General features: G+C 38.0%; 1 protein-coding gene across 1 annotated transcript in view; it reads right to left on the bottom strand.

Moving 5' to 3' along the window:
• Positions 1 to 16131, bottom strand: part of LOC100931063 (TLC domain-containing protein 4) — an 82442-nt gene extending 66311 nt beyond the window's left edge. Inside the window, exon 1 of the mRNA XM_003769675.4 lies at positions 15806 to 16131. The gene's annotated coding sequence lies outside the window, so the exon portion shown is untranslated. The remainder of the gene's footprint in view (positions 1 to 15805) is intronic.
• Between the last annotated feature and the right edge of the window lie 786 nt (positions 16132 to 16917).

Below are 16917 nucleotides of genomic sequence, written 5' to 3'. Positions count from 1 at the left end.
AGAATTATAATCCCTTTGGCAGATGTTAATATCTTCTTCAATATTTCTTTTGCTCCACTGCTATCCTTTCCCTCTCCCCAATAAAATAATATCACCTACAGGCCAATTTCTGGTGAAAACCTTCTTGAAACTCAGCTAGGCTACTCCTTCTATTAGATTTCCAGATAAGGCTATCCTCATGAAGAAAGTTCTCTAAGAACCCTAAATCAGCTTCACAGCAGTTGAGGTAGCAGAATTTTAGGGGGCATCTAAACATGTAACTTGACATTATAATGTCAAAGGTCTAAAAAGAAAGTTCAATTCCTATAGATTCTGTTTACAACAATAAAAAAATAAAATAAAATCAACGAGCATTTACTAAGCAAATGTTTGTGCCACACACTTTACTAAAAGCAAGGAACACAAATAAAAAGTAGAAACAGTTTTTGTCCTCAAGAAACTTACAGTACATTACACATTACAAAACTTTTAATTATTATCTGAATAAATAATGATATTGTATGAATAGATTGCCTGAAAAACTATAGTTTTAAATTTAAAAATCCAAAGTAACCAATTTTGTGGGAAAACTAATATATAATATGTGTGTATTCCTTCCACCAATGATGTTTAAGACTTTCCTAAACCTTTGTAGTTTCTTTTCATAAGCTTCTATGGCCAATTCATCATCTCCTGTCAATCCTCTCGTAAAGAGTCTTTTTTGGACTTAACTAGGTCAAAATAATCTCACATGACAAACAACCAGCCTGGGTCCATGCTCCTTGATTTTCCATCCAGATCAAATTAAACAAATTAAACATTTTCACATTCACAACTCATTCATTTTTAGTGTCTAAAAGATTTTTAGACATTATTTTTTTTAAGTTTTTAAAAATCCACCAGCATTTAGCACAATGCCTGGGTCCTAGTAGGCTCTTAATAAATGTGTATTTACTGACAATTCTAATCTCTCTAAACCTGCACAAGTAGATATCCTGTTCCTTTCAAGTACCCTACTAAATGTTGGAAATGCAAACAGAAGCAAACCCCTCCCCGCAAAAAAAACCAGTCCCTACCCTCAAAGAGCTCACAACATAATGGGGAAGAGGAATAAACAAAGAAATATGCAAGAACAATCCAAGGCAATCCCAATAAACTGGATAGAAAACATCATCTGCATCCAGAAAGAGCACTATAGAAATTGAATGTAAATTAGCACATTTTTTTCTCATGGGTTTTCTCTTTTGTTCTGATTTTTCTCTCCCAACAGGATTCATAAAAAAATGTGTATTACAAACAAGCTATATACGGAATAATTAGAAAATAATTAAAAGAAAAGCAAGAGAATTTGGAGGGATTTTGAAAGGCTTCCTGTAGAAGATGAGATCTTAATCAAGATTTGAAGGCAGGGAAGTCAAAAGGAAAAGATGAAGGGAAGAAACATGGGAGATAGCCAGGAAAAATTATCAGTATTGAGAGGCAGAATTTCTTCACTGTATCAAAGAGTATCAAATAGCTAGGTGATGAAGGGATCTGAAACAAATTTTGTGTGTGATCCTAGAGATAAGAGAATGACCTGGAGCTTACTGAGTGACGATAGAATATGGTCATTCTGGAACATTAGGAAAATCAATTTGGCAATTGATTGGAAGGGAAAGAGCCTAGAAGCAGACATACCAACCAATAGGTTTTTGACATTTTTTTTTTATATCCAATGGTGGCAAAAAATTGGAACAGGAAAGTGAGGAGATACCAAGTTATTGGGGAAGTAACTGAAAAGAAAATGGTCAGAAAATTCCAAGCTTTCCAGATTTCCCCTACCAACAGAACAAAATTGTGCCTCAAGGGGAACATAGGTAAAAAACAAAGATTTGGGGTAGAATAGGGGCCCTCCTTGGACAACCTGAGAATACCCATAGAAAATTCTTGCCCTGGGGCAAGAAGAAACTAGCAAGCCAAGTGAGTTCAGAAAAAGTGGGACAGGAATGCTGCTGGCTGTGGAACTTGAGTGGAGGGTAGAGTTTGGGATTCCAGGTCAGAAGAGAGCTGATGTGAAATCAGAAGCACCATCTCCCACCCCCCATCCTAAGGTCAGAGGTGGTTACACTAATAAATTCTAAAAAAGGCAGGAAAAGAACAAAGAATTCAATGTGTGTGTGTGTGTGTGTGTGTGTGTGTGTGTGTATGTGTGTATACATGTAGGTATATGTATATGTGTGTGTGTGGATATATATAAATATACCCATTCTTAACTGTAAACTACTTGAGCGATGTGCGGGGGAGGGAAATGAGATATAAAAAGGAAAAAAGAATAAAATAAAAAGTGCACAGCAGAAAACAAAAGAATAAACTACAAGGAAGCAGAGTCAAGAATATATAATTTTTTCTATTATATATGTTTTCTTGAAATGGGAATTTGTCATTACATATTGTGAATCTTCACTCATGTTCTGTTGGGCACAAACAATTTTTTGTTTTGTTTTGATTTTCCTTTCTCTGTTTTTTTTTCTATTTATTTTTTCTTTGTTTCTTTTCTTTTTCTTTAGTTTTAAAATATACATTTAAAAAGAGAAATGGCTAAACAAAACCTGGTCTGTGAATGTAATGGAATACCATAAAAAATGAAGAAGAGAATGATTTCAGAAAAACTGGGAAAACTTGTATGAGTTGAAGCAAAGCAAAGTGAGCAGAAGAACAATTCATATAGTAACAGCAGTATTGTAAAAAATAATCAACTTTGAAAGAATTAGTAATTAATCAAAACAATGACCAATCACAATTCCAAAAAACTCCAGATACAAAGCTTATGGAGTCCAAAGTGCAAACTAAAGCATATTTTCTTCTTTTTCTTTCTTTTTTTTTTTTTGGACAATGCTAATGTTCCTGTCTTCTCAATGGTTGGAGAAGAGGAAAGACAGGGGAAGAGAGTTCAGAATTGAAAATAAAATAAAATTTTATTTAACAAAATATTACCATGATAAGACTGTTTTAAAGAGGAATCCAGCAACAGATTGCACATATCTATTGTCTGAGTTTGACAGCTTAAGTTTGGAGAGAATCACCAGCAGGCTGGCTGATGAATTCTTGAAGATAATTTACTAAGTTAAAGAAGGGTTGGGATCTGAGATGGTAGAGTATCCCTCTCCAATCCCTATATAATGATACTTTTATAACACTTATTTACAATGCAGCATTGTTACTGTGCAAACCATTAAACATCATATCTTTTATTTTTAAAAATAATAACTAATTATAACGCTAAATTCACCTTTTTTTAGTTTAGTGTTTCCTTACCCCAATTTTTAAAAACTCAAAAAAAAAAAACCCCACCACCAATCTAACATACATTAATATTATGTCACAAAAGCATAACTGTTTATTAACTACCCCAGTGTCAAGATCCTGATGAATCCAATGACTTCTACAATTTTTATTTATCTCTTACACCAGTTATGTTTCTCTTTACTTTTCAATTATTCAGAATTAAAGGTAAGAAGATCATTATTTCTCAGGAAGGTGATTATGAACTTCTACTAGAGATCTACTCTGCAAGTTAAGCATAAACATCAGTGTTGTTTTAGGGAAAGTACTACAACTGTGAATCTCAAAAGTAGGCAAGGTTAAAAAAAAATCCATCTAGTTAGTATAAATCTATGATATAGCCTTTCCAAAACAGACCAAAATTTCATTAATTTTTCATTTGGGGTAAATGTGGTCACGTCTCCATCTCCTCCAAAGCTCTCTTCCTGAGTTTAAATCTTCTCCTTCATTCTCTACAATTACTCTTTCCTCTATTCAGTTGTCTTGAAGAGGCAAAAAGGTTGATGGCCTTGGATTATTCCCTATCCTTTACCTCCTATATCCAATTAGTTGCCAAATCCTGTTGATTTTACTCCCTCTCTCACATCATTGCTCTTCTTCATTCATCATATCATTACTCTAACATAACATAACATAATGTCCTACCTACACTATTCCAAGAAATGTTTTCTTCATAGGCATGCTTATCCCAACCTATTTTTCATCCTGCCTCTGGTAAATCTTCCTTACGCAAAGAGCTGATCATATCACATCTAAAATCCCCTCAATAAATCTCTGCTGAGTACTGAATAGAGTTCAAATTTCTTAGTCCAGAATCCAAGGCCCTTTCCAGTCTATACTATCTTTCCATTTCTTTATTCCCTTTATTATTTTCTACCAGCCTACACATTCCATACCCTCTTGCTTAACTCTTTCATGCTGCCATGCTTTTAAAAGTGTAAGTATCTTTGTCTATTAAAATAGTTTCAAGAAACAACTTAAATGATAACCACTTTCATCAATCCTTCCTAAACTGTGTCCCATTTTCCTCTCCTCAGTCTACAAATACAAATACAAACATTAAAGCATTTAATCCAGTTCCTTTCTACAAAGTGGTTATTTCTGTATGTGTGCATTCTATTAGATGGTAAGCTCCAGGAAGGCAAAGCATATGTTTTATTTATATTTGCATACCCAGTAATGAAGAGTTCTGCATATAGTAGCTGCTTAATAAGAATGTCTTGAATTAAATTAGAAGGGGCTGCCTTCCACACCAGCCATTCACTCAACCACTTGTCCTACTAAAACTGTCATTATATTACTACAGTGACTGTTGGGGGCGGGGGGGGGGGGGGGGAGGGGAACAGAAGTTTTTTTTCAATATCTACCATTTATCTATCCAAAAGGCTTCTATGTCAGTCACGTTCCTTTATCCTGTCTTTATCCCATACTTTCTCCTTTCTAGAACTTCACCACACCTATAATCTTTTATACCTGGAATCTTCATCCTAGAAGTCTCCTAGCTGATAGGCACAATACTGCCTTAAACTTCTGAGATGGGAAACCGGTAAGACTCACCAAGCAGGATTCCACTCCTGCTTATTATTAAAAAACAAAAAAACAAACAAAAAAAACCCTGAGCTATCCTAATGCATAGAGCAAAAATGAACCCAAGAATTTCAATGAGAGCTTAATATAATGATGTAGCAAGACCTGGCAGCCTCTCCACACCATAGGGATTTCTTTCTCTTGCCATGGCCTGAAACCATCATGACCAATGAATGCTCCCTATTGAAACCCTTGGTTGTAGGCCTACCCTTCTTGGTCTTGCTTTAGGAGGTTGGTCCAAGTCTCTGTGGAAAGAAGGGAGAAGGAAGATGTACAAGGAAGAGTTGTGTTTCTCTAATGCCCTTCCCTTATTGCTGTGCCTGTCCTGATTTGAAATTGTCAATTATGGAATCAGTTGGGGGAGGGGGAAGGTAATCAGCAGACCTAGACCCCTTTCCTTATTGTCCTTCCCTCCTCTATGCTCCCAGGATTCCTCCACTCAAGCCAGGAAGGCTTCCCTTAAATGTGCTAAATCATGGGGCCCACTGCTTCCCAATGTGGGAATTATTATATTTCTAGTTTACTCCTACAATCCACAGAGACAGACAAAAGATGAGTAGATTCCTTTCCCAAAAAGTTCTAATCTCCCAGGACTAAACTGTCCTGTAACTGAATCTAAAGAAACTAAGAGAAAAAGGAAGAGTGACTCTAAGGTATCCTGGTCACCTGGTTCCAATCTGTAGCTAATGAACCCCACCCCACCCTCCAGTGATACTTTCATATGCTCTAGCTCTCTAAGAACTATGTGGATGGTCTGCACTAGAGGATTAACCAGTACTGAGCAGCTCTGGCTCCAGCTTTAACATAATACTTCCAATTACTTCCTCGAGGCTGGAATTAAAGGCACTTGACTCAAGAATGCTGACCTACATTTTGCCGGAAATTTATATACTCTGATCTCTATGCTGACATCCTATACTGTCCTGAAAACATGGGTAGTTGTCTCCACAGAGATCAGTTTACTTGAGTTTTAATGACTTTTGGATTCTCAGGGTCACAGGTGTATTTCCATGATCTACCAGAGATATTTTGTTTATTTGGTTTTGGATCCCACCAATATTTTACTTTATGTAACAAAATGTAGATACAGAGGGAAAAAAATAAATCATTTCCTTGTGCCCAAGAACTTTCTTCTTTCTGCCTGGAAGGCAGCCCAGAGTGGAAAGCCTTTAAGTCAGGGAAGTCTGGGATTCCTAGGAATAATATATTTCTAACCTATAACTATGTAACTACAGCCATGTCAATTTCTCTCTCTGTTTTCTCATTTGTAAAATGATTTTAATAACACTTGCAGGGATGCTAGGAGATTCAAATGAGATATGTTTGTAAAGTAGTAGATAAATGAAAGAAAAAAAAAATTTAATTGCCATGAATCCAATTAGGTTCCATCTTCTCACTATAACCATCCAAAAAAAATAGCAATGGAGTTGCAACTAAGTTAACACTTCCAGAAATATGGTCCGGTCATTCATTTTCCTAATCTATGTGAGAGTGGCTATGAAGAGATTGGGGATTTTTAGTTACAGGATTGTAGAGGGGGTTCAAAGAATCATAAATATAAAGCTGGATGGGACCAGAGAAAACATCTCCATTAACAACTGAGGTTTAAAATGAAGAAGTGACTTGTACAAGATCAAGCAGATTGTAAATCAAAGTGATAGAATTTGAACCTAGGTCCCCTGCTTCCAACTCCAATGTCCTTCTGTGGATGAGCCTACCAGCTTTAAATCTATGAGCTCCTTTACTACTCAGACAACCGATGTCATGTAGTGGTTCTTAAGTATATCAAGTAAACTGAAAGTTGAGAGAGACCAACAATTACCTGAGCAGGAATAATGTCTACAATATGATGACCTACACTTGTAAACTGACAGAGCTTCCAGAAAGGGGCAACCTATTCCACTTTCAGAGAATTCTCATTGTTAGCAAGGTTTTGCTTAGATCAATCCTCAATCTACCTTTTTTTCAGCTTCTATCTACTGATCTTAACTGTATTTTCTAGAACCAAGCAGAGTAAGTGAAATCATTCAAATATATAGCAACTCTTCAAGCCTTTCAAAAATAGCTATTATATCCTCACCTGAATCTTCACTTCTGATAATGTTCTTGGGTTAGTAATATCAGTTAACCTGAAATAATAGGTGTGCAGTTAATGCAAAACATGAAAAAACTATTGACCAGAGTCCAAGTGAATCTGGCTAATTAAAGAAATTGATATAAGAATATGTCTGAGAAAAAGACCAGGAAAAACACAGGAGACCAAAGATCTACCTATATATAACGTGTGTTCTTGAATCTTTTCTGTGACCTGAACTCATTTGGTGAAGTCAATAAACTCCTTTCTCAGAATAATGTTTCTAAATACATAAAATAAATCACATAACATTACAAAAGAAAACAACTGTATTGGCATACAGTACTAAAAAATATTTTTAAAAGTTCATGGACCCCAGAATTAGAAGTCAAGAAGGGCTGGTTGAAGAGTAAGGGACAGGAGCCAAAGAGGTTGAAAGAGCAGTGTGTTCCCATTACATGAGAAAGGACATTTGCACTTAAAAGCCAACAGGAGTCCAGAGAATAGCATGTTCCTTTAACAACTTCAAAGATTCTTCTACAGATAAACAGCTGAGAAAGTCATCCAAAGAGATTTAAGTTTAACTGTGAACAAACACAAAATCCATAACAGTATTTACAACTAATTTAATATAGACAAGTATGAAGAATCTAAAATGGATCTGTGATACCAATGATGACTGTATTCTCTCCAATGAAGATGGACATTCCTTGTCTATTCTGAATAACTTCCAACCAGGGTTCCCTAAACTTTGCCACAGGAATTCTGCTTAAAATGCCAACTGGATTTCATTTTGTCCCATATCTCAGGGCAATACCAGTAAAGCACTCCGTTAGCCACCTGTCATCCCTTATCCTTGCCACCACATGACCAGCCCATAAAATCTTTGTTCCCATTCTCCAAAGTTCCTTACCTATTCTATTATAACCTGCCCACACTGAGAAGGGACTTCTCTATGGGCCTCAGCATATATATTTTCAGTTCTTTGGCAATTGTTATGGCTCAAGTCTGAAAGCCATTTGAAAGCACTAGTAGAATGTTGGTATTTAAAATATGGGCCTTAGATTCCATAAGTATAAAGTCATTAAAGAAGCTTTACTAATTCCTAAACACAATCAAACCTAATCTCTCATAGTTATTTTCTATTTTCTCAATTCAGTAACTAGGCATTCTCTACTGGATATCTAAGGTAAGCTCTTACGACTTAACTGATGTCTGGTTCCTCACCGTTAAAAACCAATATCTCTATTACATGGGTTGTCTCTATATTCCTATTTGATCTGAAAATTTTTCTCCATGATATCCCATTTACCTTCATCCTTAATTCCAAAGGTTGTTACTTTATCTCTGTCCACAGATAATGTTTAAACTACCCAAAGTTCCAAATGTATAGGGTGTTGAGCAGCAACTATAACTAATCTATATTTTCTAATTCATGTGTCTAATATACTAATATTATCAATTACGGACACATACACACACACACACACACACACACACACTCTCTCTCCAATCACCAAAGAGATCATTTTTCCCCACGCCAACCTGCTTTGCCATTTCTCCATCTACCTCAACCCTTCATTTTCAATAACACACCCCATTTCTGCCTACCCCTTAATTCCCATTCCATATTTAACAAAAATCCCCTTTATATAGAGACTTCTTTTTCTTGTATTTCTTCCATCTTCTGGTTCTCACACAGAACTGACTTGCTCTCCCTACCTCCATTATCCCCATGACATTGGCATCCCTGGTCATTCTTTCCAGAACTCCTTGAGCTTTCTTTCATATTCTCTCCCATCCCCCAACACAATGGTCCTAAAAAGAAAGGCAGAATACATCTTGCTACCCACAGCCATTTTCAGATCCTCCTTCTATCACCATCACTCAGTAACTTCTTTTTTTCTGATGTTCATGGTATTCTGACTTATCACCAGATCCTTATCAGGGGAGCTGTTATCTATCAACCTCTAAGAAATTCCTTTGTTCCTAAGCAGTTCATCTGGCTAATGGTTTTCCTCATTATATCAACTACTGGCCTTCTATTAAGAACTTTAGTATATATGTTAATATTCTCTCAAACATTTTTACCTCCCAGTTCTTCAATCTATTCAACTTTTATAACCTATTCCTCCTCTCCACTTCAGTGATGGAAGGACAAGGGTCTTAGTCTTGATTACACTATTATGAATAAATGTTCTACCTCTGTGATCAAGAACTCTGAAATTTCTTTATAGATCATTATCTCCCAACATTTTATCTTGCCCTACATCTTAGTCTCTTTCAAAACCTATTTTCATATTGACCATGATCTCTATTTGTTCCATTCTTTAGTCCTTTCCCAGGTCATAATTAGTTCTAGCATTGTTTTCCTTTCTTTCTAGTCTAAACCTTTTAGCTGCCCAGTTCAATTCTACAGTAAATTCTACTCTTTGTAACTTTAGTCCTTAATTCCATTGCCATTCAAGCACTGCCAAACTCAAACTCTGGACTACTCTTTCTATTTGTTTTTTCCTTTTTTTATTGCTGTTAAATAAAGCTAGAAAAATTTACACAAATAGTGATGAACAGCATTTATTCTAAATTTGTTATCTATTATTAACTGGACTTTCATTATAGCAAGGCAATCATTTTATCCTAATTGATTCCTTATCTCCCTTCCCAAAGTGGCTTTCTCATGACTTCCTTTCTCTATGAGTCTTGAGCACCTCCTTCTTTCCATTCACAGCTAAAGACTTTGCCTCCTACTTTGCTGAGGAAACTTACTATCATTAGCCATGATCTCTCTTCTCCTCAAAACCTTTCCATTCGTTCTCCACTATCTCCTCCTTTATTCCAGTCTCTGATGAACTGGCTGAAATGAGGTTCTTCTCACTAAAGTCAACTCTCTTATATGTACTATAGACCCCATTTTCTCCTGTCTTCTCCAGCAGATTACTGTATCATGCCTCCCTCCCTCTAAACGTCAGTCTCCCTATCTAGTGGTTTTTTTCCCAGATTACTTACAAACATGCACAAGTCCCCGCCACCTGAAAAAAACAACAACCCTCACTAGACTTGGTCACCCTATGATCTTTATCTTTCCTTCTCAGCCAAATTCCTCAAAGAAGCTATTTATGCTCATTTGTCTCTACTTTCTCTGCTCTCACTTCTCTACACTCTACAATCTGGTTTCTGATGTCATTCACTTAAAACTACTTTTTCCAAAGTTACCCATTATTTCTTAATTGCCATATTTGATGGCCTTTTCTCACTCCTTAGCCTTTTTGATTTTCATAGCAGCTGACATGCTGGGTGTTTTCTCTTGGTTTTCCCCTTGTACCACATCCCCTAACTTTGAGTGGATCTCAAGACTGCCCTGGGACTTCTTTTCTCTTCTAGTGACCTCATTTGTTTTCATGGGCTCAGTTATCACCAAGCCAGAATCTCACAGACTTACTCTTTCTCCTGAGTCTCAGATCCTTTAGAAGTGGATGTCTCATAAACACCTCAAATTCTTTATGTCTGCAATATAATTCATTATTCTTCTAAGAGATGCTGTGGAGAAAGTGTCAGAGTTGAAACTGGGAAAACTGATTTGAATCTTGCCTCAAACACAGATAAGCTATGTGAATTTACATAAATCATTTAACCTTTCAATCTCACTTTCCTCATCTGTAAAATGGAGATAGTGATAGTAAGAATATCACAGGGTAACTGAGCATCAAATGAAAAAATGAAAAAACATTTCTAAAATATTGTGAAGGGGCAGCTAGGTGGTGCAGTGGATAGAGCACTAGCCCTGAAGTCAAGAGGACCTGAGTTCAAATTTGACCTCGGAAACACTTTCTAGCTGTGTGACCCTGAGCAAGTCTCTTAACCCCAATTGCCTCAGCAAAAAATAAATAAGTAAAAATAAAATAAAATATTGTGAAAATCTTAAAATCCAATATACTAGCTATCATTTCTACAAAACTCAACATTCTTCTCAACTTCCCTATTTCTATAAGTAGCACCACCATCATTCCAGTCATTTTAGACATATGACAAGAGTTATCATCTTTGACTTCTCCAGTCCACTCAGTTTTCAAATTTTATCATTTCTATCTTCAAGATATCTCTTGAATTCAACATTTTCCTGCTACTCCCAAAGTTACCAAGAAACTCAAACATTTATCACCTCTTGCCAAGACAATTATAATAGTTTCACAATTGTTTCTCTACTTCAAATCTTTCCCCTCCCAATGCATCCTTCTTACAACTGAAACCAATTTTCCTAAAGTGTAACTATGCTTTTTTGTTTCCCTACAATAAAGTATCTGTTATCACAGACAATAAATATGTATTGATATCACAATACAATAAATATGTATTGATATCACTTCAGTGACTCCCAATCATATCTAGAATCAAATATAATGATCTTATTTGGCATTTAAAGTCCCTTTACAACCTAGTTCCAACCAATTATTACAGCCTTAGGTGATATCACTCCTCTCGCAGAACCCTGTAGTCTAATCAAACTGTTATTTCTGCTGTTTCTAATCCATTTATCTGTCATCCTTTCATCAGCTGTCCCCTTTGGCTAGAATTCACACTCCTCACCTCCACCTTTTAGAATATGTAGTTTACTTTAGCTCAACTCAAGTACCACTTTCCACAAGAGGGCTTTCCAAAGCTCCTCAGGGGCTAATGTCTCCCTTTCAAAAAGTACTTTGTAACTCTTTTGTATATACAGATCTAGATATGTACCAGTCTTTCCAGGCTAGATTGAAAATTCCTTGAAGGAAGTCATTTTTTTTTTTTCATTTGATTGTATCCCTAGTGACTAGCAGAGCATACTAGATATTTGTTAATTGATTGACAATACTTGGCTTATCCTTCTTGCCAGGTTTCACCATTCAGGATTATTTTACCATGGAACCAGCACACAGCAACATGGATCTATCACTGGTTTGGTGAGGAAATGAGAAAAAAGAAAGAAAAAATATTACTCTTGATCTGAGAAAAGTCAATCTTTCTCTTCTCCCCCTCATAGTATGATCATGGGAAGTGGAGCAAGAAAGACAAAAATCTGAAAAGAATAAGATGACAGTTGCAATTGACTATATTCCCTTTTTTCTCTAGCACCTGAGTCCTTATAGTGACTCACAGGCTGTGCAAAATATTCTATTACATCAGACCCAACTCTTTTCTTTCTTACTCTACAACAAAATAATTCTCTTCTCTTCTCACCTCCAAACTTCAAAACTACCATTCCTTCATTATGACACTACTTAGTCCTCTCAGGAATATTATTTTCAATCTAAATCTCTTTCAAGATGAGATTTCAAAGTAAAAGTTCAAGATTGAGGTTTTTGTATTACTTTGTATTGCAATTAGGACTATACATAATGCAAATTAAACATCAGAATAGTACAAAGGGAAATGCCCTTTCCCTTATTTATTTTCCCTTTTCTTACCCTTTCCTTTGCTGGAAACAAAGCACTTAAGGATTTAATTTCTTTTTCTACTACATTGGCGCATAGTCTTACAGGAGAGATGAGTAGGTGGTGTGCTTTATTTAAAAAGAGAGAGAGAGAGAGAGAGAGAGAGAGAGAGAGAGAGAGAGAGAGAGAGAGAGAGAGAGAGAGAAAAGAAAGAAATCCCTGGGGAAAGTAGAGGATACAGGATCTTCAGAAGATTTGAACTAATTCACCCAATTCCCACCTTTCATCAGATAAAATAAAGAAATTGAAGGATCTTTGATTAGAAAGGAGCTTCCCAACTCCCTTATTTTAAGGATAAGGAAACTATGACCAAGGATTACTAATTACATCACTTTACATGAATTGTTTGCAATTTAACCTTAATTACAATGCAGCACAACAATCATACAACAAATGAAACACATCAAAATAACTTTTGTTTCCAGTTTTGTTATGATTACATTACTAAATTTGCTTTCCTGAACACAGGCTCAGGTTTCCCTTCCTTAAAAGTTTAGAAAAAAAATTCGATGGAATATTTTTCATACAGATATACAGACTCATTATTCCTAAACAAAAAATAGACAATAGCTGAGTAAATCCAATGAGGAAAATACAAGTGAACACTCTATTCTTTTTCTAATGGTTCCAGAATAACTTTAAGTTCTAAGCCAGTCCCATTTCTATTCAGCTCTCATTTAACCAGATAGGAGGGTAAAGGACTTTTTTATGTGGTTTTATAAAGGACCAGATCAAGACTGAGGCATTATGAACACAGATGATGAAGGTGATAAGATTTAAAAAGAGATTATAGATTATGATCAGTACAAAACTACAATTCAAATAGCTATACTAGACAGAGTGATCCCAAAGACCAGGAGGTGGTTAAATGGTAAACAAATTCTAAGTCTATTCATCAAATAATGTTTTCAAAGACAACATAAGAGCAGAGCTGTTCTCAAAGCCAAGAAAATCTTAATCACAAGTCCCACAGTTGACACCTTCTAGCTGTGTGACCCAGGAAAAGCTATTTAAACTGTCAACCTTCTAGCTGAATTTCACCTGGAGGATTCCTCAACCTCAGTAGAGGGAGTTTTTGCATCCATAAAGATGAAATCAGAGGTCCAATCTCTATCCCTATCAACTTTAATGATAGTTATCATGATCTAAATTAGTTGTTTGAAACAGTAAGGTACAATTTTACATGGAGGTAAACAATATAAATCATGGTTAAACTCTCAGGTCAACCCAAAAACGTTAATAATTTATAATGTAAAAAATGTATTGTTCTACAGTTGTTTGTCCTTCGTTCTTGAAGAGGACCATGACATCAGGAGATGATGCCATGACATGCAAGTGAATTGGATTTAAATGAGGGAAGTCTGTGCAAAATCACCTGCCTCCCAGGATGCCTTTACCTTTTAAAGCTAAGCTTCAACCAGACTCAATGATTAAAATTAAGTAAAAATTGAGATAAAGAATGGCCTCTTCCATCTAGTCCAAAAAAAAAAAAAATCTAAATATATAAATCTGGGAGGGGCAGGATCCCTATCCAAAACAAAATTGACTGCTATTTGCATTCACTCTGAGTCAATCAGGACCCAAAGATTACTTGGGGATTGGCCCAGGACCCAAGTTTGGCCAATCAATGAGAGTCAGAATGGTTTTGGTTCAAGGCACAGTCTAAGGAAACCAAAAACATCATAAGCAACAATGTTTCCGTGGGGGAAAAAAGTATTTAATGTTTCAGCTGTAGATATCAGAAGAGTATTTTCAGACCCTTCCCCTCCTAAAGAACAGAAAATCCCCCTATTTCACTTCCATGACGACTCCTCCATGGTTTAAATGAGGGCAAAGCTACAGAAAAATGAAGTGTAGAGGGATTCTACTGAAACAACCTTTCTCTTCCCCCTTGCCACCTCCAGCACATCTTCAGCAGATCCTCCCCCTAATTTCCACAAAGTAATAAGCAGAGACCTAGCCTGAAAGTATCTCAGATTCCATAAACTCCTAAAAGGAAAGGAGAAAAAGGATGGATATCATGGCCTGTAAGTAAAAGCTGGAAAGACAGAAGAGTTGAAGTATTCCCAGAATGATATGTTCACAGTGCTTGGCACACAGTAGGCATGTTTACTAAATCTTGATTGATTGATGTGCTTTTCTATCTCTCTTGGTATATAGAGAGGACTGGAAAAATGCCAAAGCAAATGAGAGCAATTTAAAAAAAAAAAAAAAAAACTATCCATAAGACTTGTTTTGTGTAAAGGAGAGTGAGTGGCTTCTCCCGATTGAGACAGCAGCAATAATTTTTAAAAGAATAGTTTGAGACCTGTTTATATGCTTTGCTGTATCTACTGTCATACAAAACTGAGAGGGGGGGAAAAATCTCAGAAAAATCCTCTATTTGATAAACATTTAAAGACACATTCTCTGCTTTAATTACCTTAATGGGATAGAGATGAATGTTTGATTTATCATATTCACACATATACAGTACTTCACTAAGAAACAATTCAAAAGCTAATTCCATCCAACTCAATCTATGAAAGAATAAAACATTACTAAAAGTTGGCAGATGGCCTCTACACATTCATTAACAACGCTGTCATTTCTTTACCAACTTAGAATGGTCATAACCTGTGAAAACAAGTCCAAAATGTGAGGATGTTCTCATAAAATGTCTCATCAATATATTCATTAAGGTACAGCATTAGCACTCTATTATCTCCCCACCAAGAATAGCAACAGACCAAGTCATTGATTATGGAAACAAGGGCGTCCATCATAACGCATTGGGGGGAGGGGAGAGAGGGGAAGGAGTAACACTTTCAAAGATTGCCTTATTTATTGTCACATCATTCTAAACTAAAAGTTCTCCTTTGAAGGTAGTGAAGAAGCAAGCATTCTTCTTCGCCAATCCCTTCCTGCCTCAAAACTGGGTAAACAAGGGCACATGGCAAATGAGGGGCCGGCCCGACAAACTACAGGGAGTGTGCCACGGGCTCTTCTCGCTGCTGGGCAGCAGCCCCCGGGAGGACAGCGGTAAATACCCACACGGACTCGCACAGGCCACCTGCGGGAAGCCTTCGGACGCTGGACGTTCCCCTGGCCAATCTTCGGACCGTGCCCACCGATGCGCGGAGCTCAGGGTCTCGGCCGTGGCCCGAAGAGGCTGCAACCCAAAGGCTGTGGACCGTGCCAAAGAGCCAGGGTGGAGAGACGTCCCCGAATAGCGTGGCACCCTTCCGCGCGTGAAGGGGCCCGGCGGGCCGGGGCTGAGCGCGTCCGCGCAGGCAGCCCACCTGCGGCGGGGCGCGCCCAGCCCTACCCAGCCGGGCCATGACTTGCCGTGCCCACCCTCGTCCCCTACCCCTCGGCAGAGCCGCGCCCGCGTCACCTGGGCCAGGGTCCCCGCGGTCTGTAGAGCTGTCTATTCCTGGGCCCGCGCCTCCCCTCTGCCTCCGTGCGAGAACAAGCGAGCGAGCTCCGAGCGCCGAACTCCGAGCCGCCGCCACCACCGGGAGGAGCCCAAAGCGCTGTGGCCGCTGCGCCACGACTGCGGGCTCGGGTTACCGCAGAGCGATTCCTTAAAGGGGCCGCCCTCCCCCCCCACCCCCGCCGCTCCCTAGCCCCAGGCCAGCTCCCCTCCCTTGGGGGCCCCGCACAGTGTGGCCCTCTGAGGCGTGCGGCCGACCAGCCGGGGCGGGGCGGGGCGGGGCGGGGCGGGACCGGCACCCCCCACTGCCCAGCCTGGGCCGGCCTGGGCCAGGGCAGGGGCGGCACGCTCCAGGCCACGTGGCGAGCCCGGGACCGCCCTGACTCTGGGACACGTGGAGGCCTGAAAACTGGTTTGTAGGGTTCATGGGCGAGGATGCTCTGTAACCGAGTTTGGGAGGTGGGATGCCCCAAGGTGCATTATCATAGCGTGCTAGATGGGGAGGGAATTGATGTATGTGTGTATACACGTGTTTGCACAGTACACATATATCTACATTTCTACACATTACATATTCATATATTATCTATTAGCCCATCTGTCCTCTCTACAAATGTCTGCACATATGTGCATATGTATGCATGCATGTATTTTATATACACCCATATATTTACTTTATATACGTATATATTTTGTGGTTGTTTTTGTTCAGTCATTTCATTCGTATCTGACTCTTCCTGACTTCATTTGGGATTTTCTTGGCAAAGATTTGCCAGTTCTCCAGTTCGTTTTTACAGATGAGGAACTGAGGACTACATGCTGGAAGCCAGATGTGAACTCAAAGATCAATCTTCAGATTCAGAACTCCATCCATTGCCACCAAGGTGCCCACACATATAAGTGTTTACACACATGTTATATATGCACATATATTTATACATATATACACATATGCAAATACATCTAATTAAACCTATATTTACACATAGACTGTATGAATGTGTAGTGTATACATGTGTGTATACGTATAGATGTTTTGAGTACATGTGTGCATGTATGGTTGTCTACATATA

Source organism: Sarcophilus harrisii, chromosome 4, assembly GCF_902635505.1.
Source record: "Sarcophilus harrisii chromosome 4, mSarHar1.11, whole genome shotgun sequence".
In the NCBI taxonomy this organism is placed as follows: Eukaryota; Metazoa; Chordata; class Mammalia; order Dasyuromorphia; family Dasyuridae; genus Sarcophilus; species Sarcophilus harrisii.
The sequence above is the reverse complement of the archived record's forward strand: the minus strand, read 5'-3'. Positions and strand labels throughout refer to the sequence as shown.